The sequence below is a fragment of the Solanum dulcamara genome, chromosome 11 (genome assembly GCF_947179165.1).
Source record: "Solanum dulcamara chromosome 11, daSolDulc1.2, whole genome shotgun sequence".
In the NCBI taxonomy this organism is placed as follows: domain Eukaryota; kingdom Viridiplantae; phylum Streptophyta; class Magnoliopsida; order Solanales; family Solanaceae; genus Solanum; species Solanum dulcamara.
Genome location: NC_077247.1, coordinates 9496295 through 9518442, shown reverse-complemented (window position 1 = coordinate 9518442; position 22148 = coordinate 9496295). Strand labels below are relative to the sequence as shown.

The window sequence follows — 22148 nt, the reverse complement described above, 5'->3', positions numbered from 1 at the left end:
GGATACCCCACCAAAAGCTACGAAGATAGGATAAGCCAAACTATCAGGATGAAGTTAGTACCACGGGCAAGGTAATGCGTGGTCACGATTGGACTAAAGGTCTATCCCGATACTGATTGTAGGATGAGGGGGGGAAATAACAAGGTAACACATGAGACCTAGCGAGACAATGCTAGGATATTTCTCAAGTTAAGTTGAGCACCTTCTCACATTCTCGTAAAGGTAAAGAAAGACACGAGATAACAAATCTAACGTGTTACCAGTTGGGGTAAGGAAAGTGTGAAATGGTTTAAGTAAGACGGGCAGAACTAGCTGGTTACTATAGGATGGAGAGCTCATATGCCAAACTCCTGCGGGATTATGCCAGCTAATGATAGACAAAACTCAAAGCGACTATAAATTCACTATATGAATGAACTTTAGCGCTACTCAGTAGCCAACCCTAATGAATGGGTGTGTACAAAAAAGGGTGAATACGGTAGGGGACTAGTGACATGGTCATAGTGGAACTAAAGATCTACCCCTATACCGGTTGCAAGATAACAGAGGAAAGGGCAAGGCAAGACATGAAGGCTATTGAGGCCACGCTAAGGTAAATCTTGGGCTAAGTTGAGTGCCCCGCACATTATTGCAAGGATTACAATGAAACGTGATACGAAGACTTCGTAGGGAGGTCACCCATCCCAGTATTACTCTCGCTCAAGCACGCTTAACTTCGAAATTCTGAGGGAATTTAGTATATTAGTGCTGGTATGATCGCGCGAGATGCAAGGATATGAACTAGCGGCGGAGAAGCGACATGAGATTATGTACCTAAAGTACTATAAGTTACGTTGAGGGAATTGGGAAAAAAAGGACTTAAGCAAAACAAGCAAGATTAGTTAATTACTAACTGATGGCGTACTTGAATGCCACAGTTCTTCAACATGGTACCAGTTATGTTCATTTACGAAAGGCAGGAAGTAATACACGAGGTCGAAGATTCCACAATATGACCGGGGCTACAAGACTCACTTTGCACTCCGTCGACAGATGACTCTGGAGGGAATGTTACCTGTGGATTAATGATATTAGCCCATACTCCTTCAATCAATGACTACCTGCTCAGCCGAGAAGGTGTGAAATTATAAGGTAAAGGGGTGGTAGGACCTTATGGAGTCCCCATAGCTATTATCCCAAACGAAATAGCCCAAGTTACAGTTAACTACTGAAGGTTAGTCCACGAAGAAACAGAGAAGACCGATAAGCCTTTGTACACTACTTTACCCTCAAACTGATGAATAGACTAGGTTTACCAGCTACACGATAGACGATATGTTGCGGGCCTAGGCGGTTGGCCCCAAAGGTAACTCGGACAATTTCCTACCACCTGTTGGGAGTACTTATGATATTAACTATCATTTTAGTATTTGAATGGCCCCATACGAGACTTGTATGACAGACAGTGTAAGTTACTAATTGGTTAGGTTAATGTTAGTAAAATATGACTAATAAGCCCAGACATGGATTGATAAATGGTATAGAAGGTAAAGCCTATTCAGGGGAAATTTTTAACTGCTCAAAGTCGACAGAAGATATAGATAGACAATCAGCACCGCTCTTTGGAAATTTAAGTGAGCGATTGGGTGTCTTTAAAGGTGTCACCCATGAAAAGAGTAATGAGGTTTAGCAAGAAGGAAGAAGTTAAGCCCGAGTTACATTGGTCTTTACCAGACCATGTGTGGAATAGGCTAAGTTACCTACGAAGTGGCCCTACTATCTGGTTTAAGAACAGTACCCCTAGTCTTCCACCCGTTAGTGTCCCATAACTGTATAAGTGAACCCTTCCAGAATATTCTCCATGGATAGAGTCAACGTAATAAAGGAGTTATCTTATGAAGAGCAACCTACCGCTATCTTGGATCGACAAATTTGACGACCGTAGATTAAGACGTGACTTTCGTTAAAACATTGTGGCAAACAAAAACCAAAAAGAGCATGACCTAAAAAGTCAAAAAGGAGGTAGAAAGAAAATATCCGCACTTTTTCACTATATATCAAAGATAATCTAACCTCCTAACTGAATTGGGAGACGACGATTATACAAAACTCCCGAAATCCTCGTAAAACCTATAAGTCGAGTTAACATTCGAGGACGAATGTTCTAAAGGGGGAAGGATATTACACCTGTCATGACCCAACCCCGTAGGTCGCGACTGGGGTCCTACCTAGACCCCCGTATACCTACCTATCAATTGTAGTCAAATTGAACTATGAACAAAGTGATACTACACACAAACTCCAATGGGTCAAAAACTTTTTTTCATAAACCTGGAGCCTCATTCACCTGTATCATAACAGGAAAGGGCACGCGAGCCGATGAGGTTGACATATCATGAAAACATTTGTAATAAGTCATATGAGCACAACTGGAAAGCACTTATAAATAACCCACACACACATGTCTACAGACCTCTAAGAGTAATAACTGCATCATATGGCGGGACAGGGCCCCCGCCGTACCCCTGCATAAATAAATATATAAATCAAATGACCAGTATCAAAAATTAGCCTCCAGAATAGTGGAGCACATTCAACATAGCTGAGAGTAACTCCTAAGCTGATAGATCTCCAAAATAAGCATCTGTACCTGTGGGCATGAAACGCAACCCCCCGAGAAAAAGGGGGGTCAGTACGATATATGTAATAAGTATGTAAAGCATAACACATCGTAACTGAGACCATAATTGAAATAGGGATGTAGGGGACAAGTATAACAACTTAACGAATTACTGTACCTGCACCTTAAGACACGTAAATCATACACATCATCATATGCTGTGCCCGTCCCTCTAGCGAACTCGGTGTCATAATCATTTTCTCATATTCACATGTCATCGTATCATAATGTATTTCATTTCATCATATCATCGTACATGGTATCATATCATCGTATACGGTATAATCTTATTATGTAGGTCATCGTATTACATCTGGTTCACTATGGGGCTCGGGGTCGCAAATGTATCATCCTAATCTCATATGCATGCCTACATAAAGTATCTGACCCTTTTAGTGAGGGACTCGGTGAATGGAGTGGTGTACATCTATAGCGTACCATCATAATATACATACCGTACCCGGCCCTCTAAGGAGGGACTCGGTGTTCCTTCCTTATTTCACCACATATACTATCATATTACAACTGGCCCAGGACTCGGTGAATAATTGTATCGTCATAACATATAACATATATCACACCTCACGTATGGAATCGTCTCCTCATGCGTGGAACTGTACAAATCCAGCCCGAGATGCGGTGAACGAAATAGTAAAACTGTGTACGATAACTATTCTCGGCCCATCATGGGACGCGGTGAAGGATGGGTTACAATATGCATGAGTAGAGTAGTAGGAAACCATATGCAACTAAGTCATTATCTGAGACTCGATGAAATAGTCAAGTGAACCATCACTTGAAGACTAGGGGAGAAATTATCCGAGGTACCCCTTTAGATGTCATTAGGGATTACATCAGTTGGGGCTTCAGGGATCACAGACATGCATCAAAATAATGCCACACAATTTATGCAATCAGAAATATAGTCTATGCAATCAGAAACACAATTTATCTAGTTAAAGACTCAACTTATGCAATCAGACGCATTTATCATTTTAGAGTCTTTAAAAAGAAGAGCTGGTACCTCCACTTACTATTCACTATATAGCAGGCTCGAGAATAGTAATTTGATTACTTTTAGACTCTGAATGTTTAGAAGTGACTACAAGTCATGAGTTACACTCAGAGCTCATAACTGTAATTACCTCTAAACACATATCATATATCATTTTACTTAAAATTAAGCCATTCCAAAGGAAAGAAGAGATAGGCTTTACATGTACTTTTTTCATCACATAGAAGACTTAAAGGCTACAACCCAGCTATTGTAGAAGTTCTAACATCAAAAAGTAAACGAGAGTTTTGAATTTTATTCAGGGCTTTATGAATGGATTAAATCCCAAATATCATATACATATCATTCATAACTTACATCTAAGACATGCCAAAAGAAAATAAAGATAGCTCTACATACTTATTCCAAAAACACGCCAAAAGAAAACTTCACATACCTCGTATGAACTTCTCTTAATCACGTCCACGTCGTCGTCCTCCAAACCTATTTAACATGGAAGAAAGGTGAGTATCAACAACCTTAAACTTTTCAGCGCCTTCGGTTTCACCTTAGTATTCACATAACTCATTTCCTCGCTTGCCTCTTTGACTAGTTCCTTAACCCATTTAAAGAGTTACCGAAAAATGGGCAGCATCTCCCTTATAATATGCCCTATCCGAATTCCCAATTACATACCTAATTACCACAGCCAACCAAAAACAACAACCTGCAGCTCATATACAAATAGAACATGGCAGCATTACACAATATAAACTCCACCCAACTTGCTGAAAATTGTAATACCAAAATAGGGTTTCTAGTTTCTATTTTGCGAAACCTTTAACCGTACGAAGAGTGGAATCATGTGGCTACAAATAGAAGCTCCCAAACCTATTTTAGAACACATTTATACCCTTCAACACACACCACACAACCATAAGCAGCCTCCAAACACACCATACCTCACTTCGACTACAATTTAACTACGGCGACTTCAATTTAGATTGTTTTTTTCGCTGAGCATCCCCATGATTTTTTTCATACTTACAGTAGTATAAAAGGTACATAATACACTCCATAAAAACCTCATAAAGTCAAAATTTAAAGAAGAAACCTTACCTTACCCGAAATTGGCCAAAACACGCCAAAACCCGCCTCGGAAAATCTCTTGATGTGCTGAAACGGAGTGGACTATTTGCTGTCCATTTGGTGCTGATCCAAACCTTAAATTTACATTATGAACACCCTAATAACATGTAAAAACCCTTTAAAAACATGGGAGAAGAGAATCAAGCCATAGCTTATCAAATGGCCTTCCAAACACGCTGAAAATTAACTTTGGAACCTCCTTGACGCGGCTGAAATGTTGTGGCTGCTTGTTACTCATTTTTTCTGCCCCAAATAGGTAAGCTACGTTGTTAAACACCTCCACTTGATATAATAATACCTTATCTAATTAATTACGGAGCGAAATCGGGACGTACCTATTTTTCCCCTCCAAGCCGTCAAGTTTTTCTCTCTTGTTCTAGGGTTTGTTCTTGAGTTTTTGCTGAAGATTAATGGATCAGAACTGAAGTATAAGACACATATACATGTATATATGTGGTCCTAGGAGGTGAAACGTGTCGTCCCCATATGGTGACACGTGTCTAGTCCCTATTGGGCCACGGATCCATGCCTTACCCCTAGGCTGTCATGTGTCCTTGTGGGCCCCACCTCCCAAGTAGGTGGGTCACCTACTTGACCCTAAGTAGGTGGGTTACCTGCTTGGTTGAGGTGCTGCCATATGTTGCTCCTCTATTGGCTTCCACATGTCGTCTTTTCTCCTTCCTTGTGGGTTCGTAATCTCGTCTTATTTTAAGAGCCTTTGTAATCCATGCTACATAAGCTTGGTATGTCCTTAAGAAACTCAAGTATGTAAGATGTCTAAGTTGGTCGCTTACGTAGGTAAATCGAGTCCTACGACTCATTATTTGGCCTCCAATTCCTTCCGGATTCTTATGACTCTATTTCCAACCTTCTCTACTATGGGGTAACACATTCTCCTTTCCTTGGAGTCATTTGATAGTGTCGTAGCTTATCTGGCTCACATGATAATGTCTAAAGAACTTAAGAGACATTCCGAGCTTGAGAGTGTGGGGTGTAACAACACCCCATACTTTTGAACTTTGAAACGTGTTCCTAACCTTCTTGAAAGTGCCATGAGACCTTTACTATCCACACACATCAAACAACCCTAAGGAAAGAAGAATGCGATACCCCATAGTAGAGAAGGTTGGAAATAGAGTTATAAGAATCTGAAAGAAGTTGGAGGCACGGTAATGAGTTGTAGGACTCGATTTACCTACGAAAGCTGCTAACTTAGAAGCCTTACATACTTAAGCTACTTGAGGATATACCAAGCTTGCGTAGCATTAATTACATAGACTTTTAAAATAAGATGAGATTATGAACCCATGAGGAAGGGAAAAGATGACACGTGGCAGCCAATGAAGGAGTGACATATGGCAGCACCTCAAGCAAGCAGGTGACCCACCTGCTTGGTGTCAAGTAGGTGACCCACCTTCTTGGGGAGAGGTGGGCCCCACTGCCATATAGCAGCTTCTTCTTGAGTGCATGGATGCGGTGGCCCAATAGGGGCTGGATACGTGTCCCCCTTAGGGGATGACACATGTCACCTCCTAGGACCACCCATATATATGTATATGTGTCATATACTTCAGTTCATATCCTTAAACTTCAGCAAAAGCCAAGTAAAACAAACCTTAAAGCTAAGAGAAAAGAGTGGCGGCCAAGGGAGGAAAAAGGTAGGTTTTCCAATTTCGTTCTGTTAATTAATTATATATGGTGTTACTCAACCCCGTGGGGGTGTACATATATGTACCTTATGATATCTACGGAACCATATCTTTATCTTTACACCTGGAACCAATAAGAGAAAGTTGAAGGAAAATGTTGGAGGCAAGGAAAGGAGGGCTACGGGTTTGGTCTCCAAAAGGTAAGCCCCCAACTTTCTTTCCATGAATTAATTATTTAAGGTGTCCCACGGTTATATAATGGTGTTTAAGAGCATAAAATCATTATTTGGGGCATCAAAGAAGGGACACAAACAGTCCACTCCGTTTCAGCACATCAAGAAGTTTTCTAAGACTAGTTTGGCGAGCTTTAGCCAATTTCGGGTAAGGTAAGGCTTCTCTTTCAATTTGGACTTTATGGTGTTGTTATGGAGTTTATTATACAACTTATACATCTTTAAGTATAAAACAATCCATGGAAATGCCCGACGTTTGAAACAATCTAAATTAGAGTCGTTATAGTTAAATTATCGTCGAAGTAAAGTGTTGTGCTTGTGGTGTGCCGTTGCAAGTGTGTGGGGTTTTTTGCAGGGACTAAATGTGTTCTAAAAGGGGTGTGTGTGCTTATGTTTTCATCCACATGACCTCTCGTTCCGTATAATTAAAGGTTTTGCGAAATAAAGACTAGAAACCCTATTTTGGTATCATAGTTTCGAGCGAGTCATTTGGAGTTTATGTTGTATATTGTTGGTGTGAATTGCTTATACATATGCTGCAGGTTATTGTTGTTTTTTGGCAGTAGGTATTAGGGGTGTAATTGGAAATTCGAATAGAGCACATTATAGGGGAGATATTGCCCTATTTTCATTAACGTCTTAATTAATTAAAGAACTAGTCGAGGAGACGAACAAGGAAATAGATTCCATGAATACTAAGGTGCCACTTAAGATGGTGGAAAGTCAAGAGTGGTTGATATTCATATTACTTCCATGTTGAATAGGTTCAAAGGAAGACGAGGTGAACGGGATAAAGAGTAACTCATAAGAGGTATGTGAAGCTTTCTCTTGGCATATTCTTCGGGGGGCTGCATTTCATGCCCGCAAGTACAGATACAGGTTTTGGGAGTCCGTCAGTTTAGGATTCCGTTCAGCTCAGCTGGAAGAGGCTCTATTATATTGGAGCCTAGTTTTTTATATTGGCCACTGATGTATATAATTATTTTTGTTATTCAGGGGTATGGCGGGGGCCCTATCCCGCTATATGTTGTCATTAATAATTTTAGAGGTCTGCAGACATGTATATATGGGTTGTATATATCAGTTTGGTTGAGCTGGGTCTATAGGATGTATGATATATGTTATTATGTTATGGCAGTCTTGTCGACTTGCGTGCCTTTTCATATTATAATGCAAATGAAAAAGGCTACAGATATATGAAATGTTATGACCCATGGGGGTTCTCATGTACGTATCCTGTTGTTTGTAGTCCGGTTTGACTACACTTGATTTATATGCATTACGTGTCTATAATTTAGCTTGACCACAGCTGATAAATATGTATAAAGGGGTCTAGGTCGGACCCTAGTCGCGGCCTACGGAAATGGTTCATGACATATACAAACTTCCCGCATCCCCTATGGGCCCCTCTGGCCGTGCACCACTAAACTGGATGACAGAGTCTCATGGGTCCCACCTAGTAGGCCGGGGTGGGTCTATACACTTGTTGTTGTTGTTCTCTGAGATCCACCGATGATGTCACTAGTTTTTACTACAGACTTGCATCTATTAGCATCGCCTATCACCAGCATACATGTATAATGTGGTCCTCCAATTTTATGGGTGTTACACCCCGCACTTTGGTACCTTGGAACGCTTCTTAAGCTTCTTAAGTTTCTGGGAAGGCTCTTAAGTTTCTTAGAAGTTGTCATGTGAGTCGGGTAATCTATAATGCTATCAAATAATCTTAAGGAAATGAGAAGAAGATACTCCATAAGAGAGAAGATTGGAAATAGGGTTATAAGAATCCAGAAGAAGTTGGAGGTTAAGTAGTGAGTCGTAGGACTCAACTTACTTATGAAAGCTATTACTTGGGACATTTTACATACTAAGCTACTTGAGTACACATCGAGCTTAAGTAGCAAGGAATACATAGGCTCTTGAAGTAAGATGAGATTACGAGCTAACGAAAGAGAAATAAGGAAACGATGCGCCTACTCGAAGCAAGTAGGTGATGCACCTACTTGGACCAGTAGGTGATGCACCTACTTAGGTTCAAGTGGGTAACACACTTACTTGAGGTGGACCCCACTGCCATGTGGTAGCATATGGGAGGCTGTATGGCATGAGATGGCACCCTAGAAGGCTGCCACGTGTCACCCCTAGGGGGCTTCCTCGTGTCACCTCCTAAAGTGGGATATATATGTTGAAATTATGACTAAGGGAATCATTTTTCAGCATCTATACTTAAGGAAAATTAGAGAAAACTTGAGGGAGAGAAGAGAGAGTCACGGCAGCCACAAGAACAAGGTAGGCCCTCCAATTTCATTCCGTAAATTAATTATTTAAGGTATTCCATGGTCATATAGCGGTGTTTAATAATGTATAATTTATCGTTGGGGCAACGAGGAGGTTTTTGTTCTTGTTAACAGACCCATTTTTAAATGGTACTGCTATTAGTAATATGAGTATAACTCCTTGTGTAAGGCTTCGTTTCAAGTGATTCAAGATGTTTTGGAAATATATTTCATAGGGATATAAATTATATTTAGCCTCTAAAACCCAGTTTTGCATTTCTCTGCTCGAAAAAGGGTGATAAAGTATGGGGGAGGTGCTGCCCAGATTTTGTTTTGGAAATCCTACATGGGCTGCTGTTGGTATTTTGGGCATATATTTTTGTAAAGAATTGATGTAGGGGTGATTCAAAATTTTATGCGTCCCTAAGACACATGTCTATAACTTTCATTAAGGCCAAAAATCCTGTTTCCCTCAATTACCCCTTCGAAACTAAGAGACAATACAAGACAGTAGGCTGTCCAGAATTCACGTTTTGATAGTTTTGGCGAGTTTTGGTCAATTTTGGGTAAGGTAAGATCTTTATTTTCAATTTGGAGGTTATGATGTTGGTATGAAGTGTATTATATGTTGTGTAAGTGTCTGTAAATGTGAAAATATCATAAAAATGTTTGACGTTGGAAATAATCAAAAATGGAAGTCGTTATAGTTAAATTGTAGTCGAAATGAGGTGTTGTGTGTGTGGGTTGCTTATACAGGTGTGTGTTGGTGTGTTGCAAGGCCTAAAAGTATTCTAAAAGAGGTTTGGGAGCTGATGGTTTCATCCACACGACCCTCTTCTTTGTACGGTTAAAAGTTTTACAAAATAGAGACTAGAAACCCTATTTTGGATATCGTAATTTTGAGCGAGTCGTTTGGAGTTTGTATTGTGTAGTATTTCCATGTTTTTCTTATATATATGCTACAAGTTGTGGTTGTTGGTTGGCTGTAGTTATTGGGGATGAAATTGGAAATTTGGATAGGGCATGTTATAGGGGAGGTGTTGTCCGATTTCCGTTAACTCTTTAACTAACTAAGGAACTAGTCGAGAAGGCGAGTGAGGAGATGAGTTCTATGAATACTCGTATGTAACATAAGATGCTAGAAAGTAAAGGGTTTTTGATGCTCGTATTTCTTTCATGTTAAATAGGTTTAAGAGACGACGAGGCGAATGTGTTAAGAGTAACCCGTAAGAGGTATGTAAAGCTAATGTTTCCTTCTTTTGGCATGTTTTTGGCACAAGTATGTAAGTCTTAGCCTTTCTTTTGGCATGTATTCGGCATAAGTGTATTAAGCTTATTCTATCTGTTGGCATATTTTGGGCATAAATATGTAAGGCTAATCTTCCTTGTTGACATGGTTTTTAAGTATATGACTTTTATATGATCCAAGGAAGTTCCTATTCGTAGAGCCGCTAGGATGGCCAACTTCTTAATTTTCCAAAAGATATTTTGTTATGCCTTGACATGTGTATATGATTCCCAAAAGTTTTATTTTGATATAACCCATAGTAACTTTTAAAATGTACTTGATATGACTCTTGTCTTGATTTTTGAATAAGAGCTTATTTTTTAACTCCATCGAGTCTCAAACATGATTTAAAGTGCATTTAGTTTCTCACTACTCCACTCGTGGATGCCTCAATGCTTCCTTCACCGAGCCCAGGCCAGGTTTTGTTATTGAGCATACTTCTCTGTATTGTTCGCCGTGCCCCGATGTGAGGGGGCAGGTACGACTTGTACATGAGATTTATGGAGTTATGATGTGCCATGTACACATATAATATGATATGATATGATCTGTTACGGAGATATTCTCTACTATTGATGTATGCTGTGGTGTGGCGCTAGTGACGGAGCGGCGACCACATTCTGTTCACCGCGTCCCATAATGGGGCTGGATATGGCATATGTTTTCTGCATACATTATCTGTGGTTATGAACAGCATTTTGATATTCTGGATATTTAGCTCACTTTTGCACCTTCTGTTCTGATAATGGCTTTACTTGTTATAGTTCATGCTTTACATACTCAGTACATATACCGTACTGACCTCCCTTTCTTCGAGGGGGCTGCTTTTCATGCCTGCAGGTACAGATGTTAATTTTAGAGATCCGCCAGCTTAGGGTTTCCACTCAGCAATGTTGGAAGTGCTCTATTGTTCCAAAGCCTAACTTTTAATACTAGTCATTTGATATATATATATATATATATGTTTATTCAGGGGTACGGCGGGGCCATATCCCATCATATGACTAGGCTAGCGTTCTGTAGAGGTCTGTAGACTTGTGTTGTGGGTTCTGTATATCTGTTTTGGGCTTGTGTTCAGTGGCGGCCTTAACGGCCTTCGTATGCTACATCTATTCTTGTGCGCTCTCTAGCGAACTCTTTTGATTTCCTCATTTGTTTATTTTGCTAACATACTCAGTGGGGCTAAGGGTACATATGGGTGCCTAAATCGGGTAACAGTTACGACCTATGGAGTTGGGTCATGACAATAGGGGCCAGGGATCTATTTGTTATTATTTGTACCTTTCGGGGGTATGGGCGTCTGATCGATTATTATCTGATTATACTTGCTCTTATCTCTCGTTGTACTTGTAGTTGGTACCTTTGGTTTAATGATAGATGGTTTATGTGGAAATTAAGTTGGATTATGGTTGGTAATTGTTGTTGGCTCAGTCGAAATAGTTCCTAGGTGATTATGGGTTAGAGTTGTCAATTATCACTGTATTTTCATTAGTAGACTCCTATGATGCCTTCTTCCCATTAATAGGTTGTTGGTTGCATTTCAGGTGCCTTCTTTGACTCTATTCCTTTATCTATGTATCCAGTCTTCTTGCCTTATTTTTCTGTCATTATTGTGATAATCCTAATTAGTTACTTGTGCAGTATTTACCTAATTATATGTTAATTATATTTGCTTTATCTGTAGAGATCAGTCGGTTCATGCCTACTGAGTATCATTCATTTGGTACTCATACTAATTTTTTGCCCTCTACATATCATAGTACGATTTATCATTGTTGATTTGGACTAGTGCGGAGCAACTTCTGACTCAGAGATTTGGTGAGCTCCTGGCGTTCGGAGTTGTCGATTTCCATCCATGCCAGATTAGGACTAGTCTTTACTTGATTTTGAAGACTGTTTGTACTCATAATGTATTGTAAAAGCCTTGTACTTCTGTTTTGATTTAAATGCTCGATTACTGACTGATGTCAGGTCTTGGGTGGTTTCTTTTGTTTTTTCAGTGTCCTCTTTATTTCTTTTTTTTTTTCAGTGTCCTCTTTCTTCTCATTAGTACCTACTTTTCATTTTTATTTATTAATCTTCCGCTTGATAGCTCATTGCCTCTGATTTTGGGCTAAGGTTTAAGGGTTAGGCTTACCTGCTAGTGGGTGTTAGCAGATGCCATCACGGCTAGAGAAATTGGGTCGTGAAAACGATAGAAATGACTTTCTACCTTCCATGGTAGATTTGGAGTTAATTTTGACCCATTTGGCCCAAATACACTTTGTAAGGACTGATCCGATTGGACCAACCTTTTACTTTTTCTTTTATGCTTTGGCTGTATTAGGTTGTTGTTGTTGTTTTGAATTGTAATAAAAAATGGACCAATTACTTAAATAATATATTATATAGCATTAATTATGAATTTTAGTACATATTTTACCTTTACCAAAAATGGCAATACTTTTCTTACATGAAATAGAAAAAAAAACACCCTTCTCTTTCGTCCTCCCTCTCTCTCCTTCTCTTTTTTTTATATCCATTTTTTTCTTCTTTTTTTCCCGTCCATTTTTTATCTTTCTTTTTCTCTTTCTCCCTCTTTTAAAAATAATAATTAATTATCCTAATTTAAAACTTAATTTTTGATTGAATATTACAGAAATGATGTTTTTACTACTTTTTAAATTAGATAATTTTTGTGTAAATACATATATAATGCATTTCTAGCACAATAAAAGAAATAAATATAAATGATAATGTAATACATTTTGAATTCAATATATTATAGGCATGTTTCAATGCACGTGATGAATATATAACTAAAATATTTTTAATACAAATATATTATAAGTATTATGTGTGAATTTCAAATATTCCAGTACTATTCAATTAATTTACGTTGTTAGAAATGTATTATATTTTTTGAAATAACAACAATCAAATTCATAGCAATGTAATATTGAATTCCAATTGTAATATATTTTGAATTCAATATATTATACATATTATAGGCATGTTTCAATGCACGTGATGAATAAATATATTATTAAAATATTATTAATACAATAATATATTCTGTTAATAAGAGAAAAAATAAAAGAATAATTATAACAGATTTTGAATTTAATATATTATAGGCATATTTCAATGCATGTGGTGAATATATAACTAAAATATTTTTAATACAATAATATATTTTAGCACTATTAATAAGAGAAAAAATAAATAAGAATTATAATACATTTTGAAATCAATATATGATACATATTATATTCATCTTTCAACGTATGTGGTGAATATATAATTAAAATATTTTTAATACAAATATATTATAAGTTTTATATGTGAATTTCAAATATTTTGGTACTATTTAAATTAATTTTAAATTAGAATAACTAATTATTATTTTTAAAAGAGAGATAGAGAGAGAGAGAGAGAGAGAGAGAGAGAGAGAGAAAATGAACAAAAAAAGGAGGAGAGACAGAAGTAGAAAGAGAAAGAGGGGGGGTAATGGAATAATTTTAGTTATTAATTAAGATAAATATATTTTAGACTGTAATAAAAAAAGATACCCTAAAATGGGTAATTATTAATCTAAAAGAATTCATTTACTTAAAAATTCCATAAATAATCTAGTCCTTGTTTCTACTATTAATTTAATTATTTTTAAAAAAACCTATATAACGTTTGATTTGTAGCATAACACTTTACATTACTAACTTATATATGTATAATGAATAAATTAATTATTTCATTTATGATATAAAACTCTACACGATTAATGTGAGATAAAATTGCTCATTGGGCTAGATAGATAATGGTATCCCACCCTTCTCAAAGAAAACATCCCACACATCAGCGGAGAGAGAGCATTATGTATGTGTTCAGATGCACCAAATAATTTTATTTAGATCTTGTATTTCTATTAGAAAATCTATTTAATATGTATAAATATTTAATTGTGAATCTAAAACTATGACACTACAGATTCAATGACAAATTAAGAATGAAATTTTAACTTTTATGCTCTCACGTCATAAGATTATGTCTCAAAAGTAATGAAAAAAGAATTGTTAAACAAAAATGTCTTGAAATAAGGGATTCATGCATAATAGTATAATATTGGGGAATTTTCAAATATGGCAAACCTTTAAGCATATAGTTTCTCTAATTATTTATAATGGCAAACATAAATTTGCCATTATACAAATGTTGTAGCGAATTATACAAGAGCCAAAGCGAATTATACAAATGTTATACCCATGAATTATTTGTATACCGAAATATACAAACACTGGCATATATGTGTATTTATATATCTGACAAGCGAGATTGAGAGAGATAAGGAGAGAGACAAGCGAGATCGAGAGAGGGAGGATAAAGGCGAGCTAGAGGCGAATTGTATATATATATCTGTTGAATTATAAATGTATATTATAAAAAATTTGTATATATGTAACTGGTATACATATGTATTTGTATATCTGGCAGCGAGATTGAGAGAAAGGAGGAGAGAGGCGAGCAAAATCGAGAGAGGGAGAAGAGAGGCGAGCGAGATTCACAGAGGCGAACTATATATGTATATTTGTCAGAAAAATTGTATAATAGTAACTGATATACATATATATTGTATATCTGGAAGCAAGATTTGCCATACTACGTAAATATATTTGCTGCGAGCCATAATTATTTTAAACTATACCCTAAATGCGTAATATAGTAGTAAGGTTTGCCATACCGCATAATTTTCCCTATAACATTCCCTAAATAATTACTTATTGTATAATATTATTATACCTTAAAATATCAAGCTCTAAACATAGATTTCTCACGATTTAAAAAACATTAATTTGTGAGTTAAGATATGACAATAATTATTCTTTTTTATGAAATAAATGTATAAATACAACATTTTTCATATAGTCTCTTATCACGACCCGAATTTGGGTGTGATGGCACTTGTCCTTTCCCACCAGACAAGTCAGCCTAAAATCTAATATTTCGATAAATGAAGCAGAAACAGTCTAAATAAGTAAATAATAAACAAAAGCAGAAGTCTGTCAATTTAAATACTCCAAAAGATTGGTTGTCACATTTACAAGCCGCTAAAGAGAACAAAACTGAAATGAAATACAAGTCTCAATATGTATTCAACTCTCAAATAGAGTAAAGCATTAAAGTACACGAAATCTGAGAGTATGTTGAATGCCAATAGCAACCTCTCCCAAAAATCCTGGAAGCCTCGAATGATCAGAAGGAGATAGCAATCAAAGTCCAGGCTCAGAACCTACACAAGTGTAGAAGCAAGGGTGAGAACCAAACAATGCGGTACCCAGCAAGCTAACCAGAAAAACTAAGTAAATCTAATAAAATACACGAACTCCTTTTCCAACCCAACCAAACCTCCAGACTACAACCTGTATAGAAATCAGCTCAACCTAACAGTTCATACTATATAGTTCAATAAGGTTAAGATCACAGCTCAATATCACAAGATATATCGTACAAATACTCGTAAGTCACTAATAGACATCAAACTGCCAATACAGATATATAAAATATATATATGCACATTCAATGATCATGCATGAGTGCAATTGCCGGCAAAGACCTCGGCATAACAAACTCTGACCGAAAATGACCTTGGTATCATAATCACTGACAGGAAATGACCTCGGTCCCATAACCTTACCAAAAATGACCTCGATAATATAATTCCGTTAGAAATGACCTCGATCTATCAATCTTTCATCGAAAATAACCTCGTCCATATCATATCTCTGGCCGAAAATGACCTCAGTCTCACAATTATATACCTCTCATCATAGTTTTTCACAACCAATGCAATCAACATGCTCACACGAGTAATGAGGAATAATCAATTTAGACAAACTGCAATCATAATTAGACTATCAAGTATTTCATCAAATACACAGATATCTAGATTACGACTTGTAATATTCAATACTCAACAATATCACACATTATCTTTTATTAACCACGTCAATTCATTTTAGATTAGTTCACATCACAGTTAAAAAAGTAACCTCATCCCCATTACGCCCAACACATATACAATAGGATATTCGAAAATTCTAAGAGATTCATAGAGTTTTAAGAGTCTACTTGCCTTAACTAATACGTGATCGATCAATCCATGTGAGCCTTTCCCTTTCGAATGCACTCCAAATCACCATAATCTATGCAAATTCGATTCCGAAAATGAGAAGAAAATTCCAAAAACTTTTACATGAACTACCTACTCAAGGTATTTGAAATTTACTAGCGAAAATGGAAGTAGATTTAGACTTAAAATGAGCTCACAATCTTCAAAACATTGAAACTAATCAAGTTTTGGAAAACCCAATTTCTCCATCTCAAAAACCTCAATTTCATGCTAGAAATCCAAAATAATCAATGGGTAATGGTAGAAATGAGTCAAAACAACTTACCCGCGAAGTTTTCATGAGAAATCTTCTTCAAAAATTATCCATACCGAGCTCTAAGTTTAAAAATGGAGTTAAAATGATCTTTCTTGTCTTTTTGAAGGAAACACTGTTTCAGGGGTTTATAACCCTTTGCGATCGCGATGACAAATTCTCGCGATCGCGGAGAGTTAACAGGTAAACTTCATTAAAGTGACCCTCGCGAACGCGACTAGCTTCATGTGATCGCGAAGAATTGAATGGGTCAACCACGCGATCACGACCAATACTCTTTGTGATCACGAAGAGATTTGCGTCAGGCACCAGAACAATGCAAAACCAAAAATTAGTTCAAGTCTCAAAATCTCTGAATGACCCTCGAGATTCGATCGGAATCCCGTATACACAAACCATATATGCAGCCTACTAAATTCGACATTTCGAACTCAACGAAACCATTGAAATTCGATTTCGAGGTCTCCTTGACTAGAAAACCAAAAAGTGGTAACAAAACCAACTTTATGCGTCAAATAACCAAAACACCCTTGGAGATCTGAAAAATACACAGAAATTCTTCCTAGGTCTAAATTCAACCTCCGAATCTAACAGAGTCGTCGAAATTCAAGTTCGAACATCCAATCCCAAAATATTGACCAAAGTCAAACATATGGCGAAAAACTCAAATATTTCAATTTAACTCCTCAAACCCACGATGTGACCCCAAATTTGATTCCGTCAACTCTCTTAGACCAATTTTAATATTTTAAAACTAATGGAATCAACGGAATTCTATTTCGAAACTCAAAACTCTAAATGATCTCAAATACAACTTTTGAGTCATTCTAAACCTCTAAAACTCAAAGTTTACCAAAACTCTCAACTTTTCAAGAAAAACTACGAAACCGATATCAGATATCAATCAAATATGACTCGAGGAAACTATAGGAAGGGTAAAACAGTCTTTTTACAAAAATTTCCCAAAATAACCTTCAGGGTCATTACATCATCTCATTACATCATCCACCACTAGAAACCATGTTCGTCCTTGAACATAAAGTAAAAAAAGGTACCTGAAGCCTCAAAAAGCTGTGGATATAGGGTCTGCATGTCGTCCTCCGACTCCCAAGTCGCCTCTCCGACTAAGAAGTGCCTCCACTATACCTTCACTGAAGCTATCTCCTTGGTCCTAAGCTTACGAACTTGTCTATAAAGTATGGCTATGGGCTCTTTCTCAAAAGTCAAATCTGTACCCAACTCTACCGTGTCAAGAGATAATACATGAGACTCATCTGGCACATACTTCTGGAGCATGGAAATAGAAACACAAGATGTACCACTGATAAGTTAGGTGGCAAATCCAATCTGTAAGCCACCTCTCCAACTCGCCCCAAAATCTCAAATGGACCAATAAACCGAGGGCTAAACTTGCCTTTTTTTTCGAAGCACATCACGCCCTTCATGGACAACACTCGGAGCCAAACATGGTCACCCTCCATGAACTCCAATGGTCGAACCCTTCTATCCGCACAACTCTTTTGCCTACTCTGGGTTGTCAAGGGCCTACCTTGGATAATCTGAACCTGCTCTATGGCATCTCTAAGCAAGTCCGTATGTAAAGAGTCCATCTTAGCTGAATCGAACTACCTAATAGGAGATCGACACTGCCTACCATACAAAGCCTTGAATAGGGCCAACTGAATGCTGAAATGATAATTATTGTCGTAGGAAAACTCTACTAAGGGCAAATATTGATCTCACCTATCACCAAAATCAATAACACAAGCTCAGAGCATATCTTCCAACACCTGAATCGTCCGCTCGGACTAGTCATTAGTCTGTGGGTGAAAAGTTGTACTCATATCAAGCCTAGTGCCCAGGCCCTCCTGTAAAGCCTGCCAAAAGTGCAAAGTAAACACTGAACACCGATACGAAACAATGGATATTGGAACTTCATGAAGCTGAACGATCTGACTGATATATAACTAAGCTAGTCTGTCAACCATGTACTTCACCTTAACTGGAATAAAATTAGCAGACTTGGTCAGTCTGTCGACCACCACCTATATAGAATCATAACCAGCCATGGTGGGAGGCAAATCTACAGCAAAGTCCATGGTGATCCTCTCCCACTTCCAAGTAGGAATGGGTATCCTCTAACTCACACCTCTAGGATGCTGGTGCTTACATTTGACCTGTTAATACGTCAAATACTTAGACATAAACTCTGCGATGTCCCTCTTCATCCCATACCACCAATAATACAGGCTAAGGTCATTATACATCTTTCCCCACTCGGATGAATAGAATATCGAGAATATTGAGCCTTCTCTAGTATCAATCTGATCAAGTTTCCCACCTTGGGCATACAAATCCGACCCCTAATCCTCAAGACACCCTTTGAATCAAGTCTAGCCTACTCGTCTTCACCGCTCAAGACCTTGTCTTGGATGAGACAAAGTTTTTCATCATCAAACTGCCTTTCCTAAATCTATTCAACTAAGGAAGAGCGGGCCTCAATAAAAGTAATAAATCCTCTACTCTCCTCGAAACTCGCAATTGAAAAAAGTTGTTGCCTAACCTCTAAACATCTCTAGCCAAGGGTTTCCTGTCAACACTAATCATTGCGAGACTCCCCATACAAGGAGCTTTCTTACTCAAAGCATCAACCACTACATTGGCCTTCGTGGGGTGATACAAGATAGTCATGTCATAGTTCTTCAGTAGCTCAAGCCATCTACGTTGTCTCAAATTTAGATCCCTCTAATTGAAGATGTATTGAAGACTCTGATGATCAGTAAATTCACAATGCATACCATATAAGTAATGACGTCATAGCTTCAACACAAAGACCACCATCACTAACTCTAGATCATGGGTAGGGTAGTCTTCTCATGCGCCTTCAATTATCTAGACGCATAGGCAACTACCTTTCCTTTCTGCATCAAAACTCCCCCCAAACCGACACCTGAAGTATCACAATACATGGAGAAGTCCACACCCTCCTTGGGAAAGGTCAAAACAGGAGCTAAAGTCAACAAGATCTTATGCTTTTGGAAGCTCGCCTCACACTTATCAGACCAATGAAAGTCTATCGCCTTTTGAGTCATTCTAGTCAATGGGGCTGTAATAGTAGAGAATCCCTGCACAAAGCGTCGGCAATATCCAACCAAACTTACAAAACTTTGAATCTCAATGGGGGAAGTAGGCCTAGTCCAACCTCTAACTGTCTCAATCTTGGCCAGATCCACCCTAATACCCTCCTTGGACACCACATGCCCTAGAAATGCCACGGAATCAAGACAAAATTCACATTTGGAGAACTTGGCATACAACTTTGCTCCCTCAACTTCTAAAGCCCCAATCTCAAATGACTAGAATGATCCTCCTCTATCTAGGAGTACACTAAGATATCATCAATGAAAATAATCACAAAGGAGTCTAGATACGGCCTAAACACCCCATTCATCAACTCCATGAACGTTGTTGGGGCATTGGTCAGCCCAAATGACATAACTAAAAACTCATAATGGTTGTAACAAGTCTAGAAAGCAGTCTTAGGAATATCTGATGGTCTAATTCTCAACTGATGATTCCCGAATCTCAAATCTATCTTGGAGAACAAGGCCGCTCCTTAAAGCTGATCAAATAAATCATCAATACGATAAAGAGGATATTTTTTCTTAACTATCACCTTGTTCAACTGTCTATAATCGATGCACATCCTTATAGACCCATCCTTCTTCTTCACAAACAGAACTGATTCACCTCAAGATGACACACTAGGGTGAATAAACCCCTTACTCAACAGATCCTGTAATTGGTCTTTTAACTCTATCGGAGCCATGCGATAAGGTGGAATAGAGATGAGTTTAGTGCTCAGCTCCAAGTCAATAGCAAAGTCAATATCCCTATCCGGAGGAACTCTTGAAAAATTAGTAGAAAACACATTGGCGAACTCCTTAACTATGGGAATAGACTCCATGGGAGGTACCTCAGTACTAGTGTCCCAAATAAAAGCCAAATAGGACATACACCCTCTATCAATCAATCTATGGGAATGCATATAGAAGATGACCTTACTAGGATAGGAACCACTAGTGCCCTTCCACTCGATCCTCAAAACACCCGGTATCCTAAAGTCATAGTCTTAGCATAACAATCAAGAATAGCACGATAAGGAGAAAACCAATTCATGCCGAATATCACATCAAAGTCTACTATTCCAAGTATAATCATGTCTACCCAAGTATCATACCCAGCTAAAGAAACAAGACAAGATCGATACACTTGATCCACCACTAAGGGCTCACCCATGGGTGTAGAGACATGTACAGGCACGGGCATGCGATCATAAGTCAAATCAAGTCCAGATGAAAAATAGGTAGATACATAGGATAATGTAGATCTAGGATCGAATAACACATATGTAGGTCGATGGCAAATTGGGCCAATACCTGTAATGACCACATCAGAAGCCTCAGCCTCGGGTCTCCCCAAAAAAGCATAGCACTGAGCTTATCTACCACCACATGCCTAAACCGTACCCCTACCTCAGGAACCATAACACTACCACCTCTACCTGTCTGAGCTCTACCCTGACCTCTAGCCGGAGGCACCGAATCTCTCTCTAGAGCTGCTAAATACATGTGTTGAGGCCCTAAATGAGTTTGTAATAGGCATTGGCACATCAAATGACTCGGCTATCCATAGCTAAAACATGACCTTGGGATAGAAGACTATTGTGATGACCCTGATGGAATACCATAACCACCTTGGCCCGAACTCTAAGACCCTCAGACTAGCTGCCCACTATTGGTTGTTGGCATAGAAGCATGAACAGGCCTCTAGCACTGAAACTGACTGCCGCCCATATATGAACCTCTACCTTCAGAAGAGGTACCTAAAAATTGACCACTAATATGGGTCCTCTTAGAGTCCCTAAACTCATTTCTAACCATCAATTCTGCCTCTTTGGCGGTGCTCACAATGGTCTAGAAAGAAGCCCCCCCATGGGCTGATCTGAACATATAAGATCGAATAGAGAAGGTCAAACCCTTCACAAACCAGCGGACTCTCTCCGCATCATCTGGGATCAATACTGTAGCATGCCTCAACAACTAGCAAAAATGAGTCACATACTCAGAAACTAACATTCCACCCTGAGTTAAACTCTCAAATCTCAGTCTACTCTCCTCCCATACGCTCCATGGGATAAAGCGATCCTCAAAAGCACTAGAAAAAACTCCCCACTCAATTGGAGGAGATCCAACTGGTCTAGACCTTATGAAAGTCCTCTACTACTCCCTGGATGACCCACAGAGCTGGAGTACAACAAATCAAACACCCCGAGCATTAGCCATGCTTATTGCCTCCAATATCTCACGACACAATATCAAAAACTCATGTGTATCCTCGCTCTTACCCTTAGAACTAAAATAGTTTTATCTTCTGAAGCCTTTCATAGCACTGCTGATCCGCTATAGTCATAACCATATC

General features: G+C 38.2%; 1 pseudogene; it reads right to left on the bottom strand.

The window, feature by feature from the left end:
* Positions 1-644: 644 nt before the first annotated feature.
* On the bottom strand, positions 645-764 carry LOC129875419 (5S ribosomal RNA; annotated as a pseudogene).
* Positions 765-22148: the final 21384 nt, after the last annotated feature.